Source organism: Canis lupus, chromosome X, assembly GCF_003254725.2.
Source record: "Canis lupus dingo isolate Sandy chromosome X, ASM325472v2, whole genome shotgun sequence".
Taxonomy (NCBI): domain Eukaryota; kingdom Metazoa; phylum Chordata; class Mammalia; order Carnivora; family Canidae; genus Canis; species Canis lupus.
Window position 1 is genome coordinate 112,456,079 of NC_064281.1, and position 6,120 is coordinate 112,462,198.

At 43.2% G+C, this 6,120-nt stretch overlaps 1 pseudogene; it reads left to right on the forward strand.

The window, feature by feature from the left end:
- Nucleotides 1-3,406: 3,406 nt before the first annotated feature.
- Nucleotides 3,407-4,404, forward strand: LOC112668580 (glyceraldehyde-3-phosphate dehydrogenase-like; annotated as a pseudogene).
- Nucleotides 4,405-6,120: the final 1,716 nt, after the last annotated feature.

A 6,120-nucleotide genomic window follows, 5' to 3' on the forward strand; every position in this document is an offset into this window, starting at 1 on the left:
CGGAAAAGATATAAAGGTCATATTAGAGTATCCTGAGGCAAAATTCGGATCTTTGAGAAAAATTTGAAAATGTAGTATGATAACCAGAGAAAATAGACCATAATAGGCCTATTTTTCTTTTTGTACATGAATCTTCACATGTCAAGAGAAAAGAACAGATAAAATTGAAGGCATAATGGTTTGGGAAAATAGTGAAAATAATTGCTTCATATTACTAAGGTAGTAACAGGAAATGATCATCTGGCAATTGGAGTACAGCTCGAGGCTTATTTCTTCACATAGTGAAAGAATTTCTGATGCAATTATGGCAGGAGACCCAAAATTGCTGTTCTCTCCATTAAAGACCCCATACGTATAACAGGGAAATCCAAATCACTTCCTTAAATGCCTCAGTGTGATGAGTTTGGCTATCTAAATCAGAAACTAACTCCTCGTGAAGAGAAAAGAAACCAGCATTTTGTCCCCAAATACCGGTGAATAAAGCCACTGGTGGATTGTGCAAGGAACCCCCAAAAGATAAGGTCCCTGCCTCTATGGTATCTATATTTCTAAAACTAAATTAAATTGTCAAGTTTAAAAGGTGAGACCTTGAAATTTTATCATGCACTACTGTTACTGGTTTTTTATTTAAAATTTTTATTTATTTATTTTAGAGACAGAGAGAGAGTGTGTGTGAACAGGAAGGGGCGGGGGCTGCCAGGAAGGGGGAGAAGCAGATGGACAGGGACAAGCAGATGCCACTGAGTGTGGAGCCCGATGTGGGGCTCAATTTCAGGACCCTGTGATCATGACCTGAGCCAAAACCAAGAGCCAGATGCTTAACCAACTGAGCCACCCAGATGCCCCACCTCTTTTACTGTTAAGGGTGCCCCACCCTCTTTTACTGTTGTTGGCGCTATGTGTTCATCCACACAGGACTGTTAGTTCAACTGGAGTACTTCATGAATGATATAAAGAAATCTTGCCCTCATCTGGTGAAGGGAGTTAAGCAAATAAATGAGTAAAATATATAGTGTATTACTTGGTGACACATGGGGAAAAATAAAATGGAAGAGGAGCAAAGGAAGAGTGCAGGGTGGGGGTTGCCTCACTGCTCCAGAGCCATATGTAGGTTAGAATCCTGAGAAGTATTAGCCCTCTTGGGATAATAATTGGAAATCAAGAAAACAGGCACAACACCATTTGTCTTGACGATCTCAAGGTAAACAATAGGTGGGAGGTATTGAATGTTGACCAGAAAGGGAGAGATTCTTATTAGAAGCGCACAGAGCTCTTGGGCATCCTTTCACTCCCGCTAGTAGGCGCATGGAAGTCTGAGACTGGGCAGTCGTAGCCAGAGTAAAGGCATCTTCTGGAATTCTGCTTTGGAGGCAGAAGAAACCTTGAGTGGAATGTTCTGATCCAGATCCCACTGAGGTCAGGGACTCCTCACCCTCGGTCAAGTTCAAAAAGTCTGGAAGATAGGATATTGGAAGAAAACACACTGCTAACACTTTGCCATTGGGTGTGATACTATTCAATTCCAAATTTACAAACTTCTAATAAGAGGTCTTCCGATTTGGGGCGCCTGGGTGGCTCAGTCAGTTAAGTGTCTGACTCTGGATCAGCTGAGGTCATGATATCAGGATGGTGAGATCGAGCCACATGTTGGGTTCTGTGCTAGGCCTTGAGTCTGCTTAAGATTCTCTCTCTCCAGGTGGCTCAGTGGTTTAGCGCCGCCTTCGGCCCAGGGTGTGATCCTGGAGACCTGGGATCGAGTCCCACGTGGGGTTCCCAGCATGGAGCCTGCTTCTCCCTCTGCCTGTGTCTCTGTCCACCCCCCCTCTCTCTCTGTTTATCATGAATAAATAAATAAAATCTTCAAAAAAAAAAAAAAAGATTCCCTCTCTCCCTCTGCCCCTCCCCACTCCTCTCCTTCAAAAAAAAAAAAAAAAGAGGTCTTCAGATTCAAAAGTGGTTTTTAACTGAGACAAAAGCTGAATCACAGAATCAAAAAATTGTCTTGGGGAGCAGAGACTGGGGCAAGCTACCTCTATGCTCCAAAGAGTCCTTGCTGACAGTGAAAATAACTGAATAGGATTGATGGAGAATATTCACGTATTCCTTCTCTGTGAGAGAAGTCTATTACTAAAGATATATCAGCAAAACCCATAATTTATGGTCTCTATCTAGCCTCTGTATAGTGTAAGCCCATCATTTTGGAAATGAGTCTCGGGAATCAGGTAGGAAAAATCAGAAATTTCATTCTCTATCAAAGCTCACCGAGAGTTGACAGTTTAGGGAGAGCAATGAGACATGTAACCAAAGAACTAAAAAACCAACTGTTGCCCTTGTCGAGTTACCCTTCTGAGCCGCTCCAGTGCTTTGGGGCCCTCGAGAAACTTCAAGACACTCAAATACCAATGTGGTTTTCTTTAGCTTGGAGATTTCATTATTCTCATGAAGCTGTATGTGAAATGAAGCTGTCATTCATGAAGCTGTCACAAGGAAGATAGAGCAGCCAACAACTCAGGACTGCTCGACGACGTAAATTTTTGACCAAGATTTATGAAGTTCCAAGAAATCATCTTTCCTACATTTCACCATCTTTTGCCACTTTCAGCTTCCACTTAACATACCACCCTAATCCCTCCCTCCCATTTTCAGGAAAGATGGGGTGAAGTTGTGTTCTGCTGCAACTTTAAAAACCTTGAGTTAAGAAATGGCAGTCAGCTCAGGAGCGCCTGACCCCTGGCTGTCCTCTGTGAACCAGCACTGTACTTTTCTGCACCTTTCCAGACATCCTGACACGTTTCTTCTCTACGTACAGAATGATTACAAGATTAGAGATAGCCTACGTATTAACCAAGAAAATGGTTAAAAAAAATCTTTGTAAGCAAAAAGAAGGTAGGTTATCGGGGAACGGCTTCTTTTACTGCTTACGGAAGTGCAGGATAGAAGGCTATGGTGCTGCCTTCTCCAAGAGCAAATGACTCCAGAGCTATGATGTTTAGGGAGGTATCCAGAATTTTCCTCCAATTTAGATCAAAATAAAGCAGACACTACATGGCTTTGTCTTGTGCCAAATAAAGGATGCACACCTCTTTTCCAGGGAGGATATGGTGGTGACACCTCCTTCTGGAAGCCTTAGGCTTTTATCAGACTGAAGTAGGGGAGTCCGTGTGGGGGGAGAGGCAACATTTGGGGAGTGAAGGTGGTAAGGATGTGCCAGAAAGGAGTGCTCTGAGAAGAGGTGTAGGGTTGAAAAGATATAAATCATGTCAGGGGATAGTAATTTGATCAGTTTGCCTAGAGGGAAAGTTCAAACAGGGCAACGTTTAAAAATAAGACTGGAGGCTCTCTCTCCTCCCTGTTGGACAGACAGCTGCATCTTCTGGTGCAGGGCCAGCTGCATCCCCATGACATGATGGTGAAGGTCGGAGCAAACGGATTTGGCCGTATTGGGCACCTGGTCACCAGGGCTGCTTTTAACTCTGGCAAAGTGGATCTTGTCGCCATCGATGACCCCTTCATTGATCTCAACTACATGGTGTACATGCTCCAGTATGATTCTACCCATGGCAAATTCCACTGCATGGTTAAGGCTGAGAATGGGAAATTTGTCATCAATGGGAAGTCCATCTCCATCTTCCAGGAGCGAGATCCCGCCAACATCAAATGGGATGATGCTGGTGCTGAGTATGTTGTGGAGTCCATGGGGTCTTCACCACCATGGAGAAGACTGGGGTGGTCTTGGGTGGGGCCAAGAGGGTCATCATCTCTGCTCCTTCTGCTGATGCCCCCATGTTTGTGATGGGCGTGAACCACGAGAAGTATGACAACTCCTTCAAGATTGTCAGCAATGCCTCCTGCATCACCAACTGTTTGACTTCTCTGGCCAAAGTCATCCATGACCACTTTGGCATTGTGGAGGGCCTCATGACCACCATCCATGCCATCACTGCCACCCAGAAGACCGTGGATGGCCCCTCTGGGAAGCTGTGGCATGACTGCCAAGGAGCAGCCCAGAATATCATCCCTGTTTCCATTGGCACCACCAAGGCTGTGGGCGAGGTCATCCCTGAGCTGAATGGGAAGCTCACTGGCATGGCCTTCCATGTCCCCACCCCCAACATGTCAGTTGTGGATCTAACCTGCCACCTGGAGAAAGCTGCCAAATATGATGACATCAAGAAGGTGGTGAAGCAGGCATCGAAGGGCCCCCTCAAGGGCATCCTAGGCTACACTGAGGACCAGGTTGTCTCTTGCGACTTCAATAGTGACACCCACTCTTCCACCTTCGAAGCTGGAGCTGGCATTGCCCTTAATGACCACTTTGCCAAGCTCATTTCCTGGTATGACAATGAATTTGTCTACAGCAACCAGGTGGTGGACCTCATAGTCAACATGGCCTCTAAGGGGTAAGAGCCTCCTGGACCACTCTCAGCCCCAACAAGAACAAGAGGAAGAGAGAGGCCCTCAGCTGCTGGGAAGTCCCTGCCCCAACTTAATCCCCCAACACAATGAGAATCTCCTGACCTCCAATTTACATCCCAGACCCCGAGGAAGGGGAGGGCTTGGGGACCCCTACCTTGTCATGTACCATCAATAAAGTATACTGTACCCAGCCAAAAAATAAAAATAAAAATAAGACTGGAAAAGTAAATTTGAAACAGATTGTATGAGTCTTTGAATGCCACAAGGTTGTAAACTAGATTTAAGATTTTCAGTTGTAAGTGATCAGTGACAGATCTAATTCTTGTGCCTTATTTATCATTACACAGTGAATATCATCTTTTTCCAAACAAAAGCTACCTCTAGAAATCATCTTGGAGAGCAGAAATCATTGATCTCATAAGGTCCTATGTCTTTTCTGATTGTTTAAATACTTTCAGATATAGCATATATCATCTAGACTGACCAACTATGATATATCTATGTGTCATTACTACTGGTGGTTCCAGAACATTTTCCATCACTTTAATGTCCTTCTCTTTGGAGCTTGTAAGAATGCCCATGGAAAATATATACATTTAAAAAAAGAAAAGAAAACATGTACATAGATGTGTTAGAATAAGACAGGGAAACTAGCTTATTTCAAAACAGTAACAAGGCCATTCTGTTGTTAATTCTTCCCCTGAATACTGAAATAATTTAACTCTCAGGAGAACCATTCATTGACAGGCACATAGTGACAGAATGTGTTATCTGCTCTTTGAGTTAATTTGTATTGATCCCCAAAAAATGTCGGTGGAAACTGCTGTTGCAAAACCATCTCCCTCAAACTGTTGATGAATTTTATGTCAAGACATCTAAAGATGATAATCTGAAGAATGAAACAAAATTCAACAACTTTCAAATGAAAAGGTTCTCCTTTGAAAACTCATGTGTATCACAATGGCTTAAGATGATTCCAGGATGTCTTTATGCATGCATCATAAACTCAAAGAGAGAAAACGAGAAACTGGCTTGTGTGTAATTTTTTAAGATTATTTATTTATTTATTTATTCATGAGAGACACACAGAGAGAGGCAGAGACACAGGCAGCAGGAGAAGCAGGCCCCCTGCAGGGAGCCCAATGTGGGACTCGATCCCGGGACCCCAGGACAACAGGACCATGCCCCGAGCCAAAGGCAGACGCTCAACCACTGAGCCACTCGGACGCCCCTGGCTTGTTTCTATTGGAGAAAGATTATAATAACTTTCATATGGAAAGTGATTCTAGACTCGGCTTTCCCAGGGACATTTTCTATTAATTGTTTTTTTCTTGTGAATGGGATGTTTTCTAGTTTCTTTACATGCCTTATAATTTTTTTGAAAACTGGACATTTTGAATATTATAATGTGGCAACTCTGAAAATCAGATTATATTCCTTCTTCAAAATTTCCTGCTGCTGCTTGTGTGGTTGTCGCTGTTTGTTTACTGGCTTTTAAAAATTAATTTTGTAGTATCTGTATATTCTTTCTTGTGTATGGCCAACTGAAATCTCTGTTCCATTAGCTGAGTAGTAGCTAGGGATTTGAGAGCCTTTTCTTTAAATACCTGGAACCAAACCAAACCAAACTAAAGATTATTCCAGTCTTTGTAGATCAGATATGTGTTGGGGCACTGCTTCATTGCATAGCCAGGCAGTTTAAAA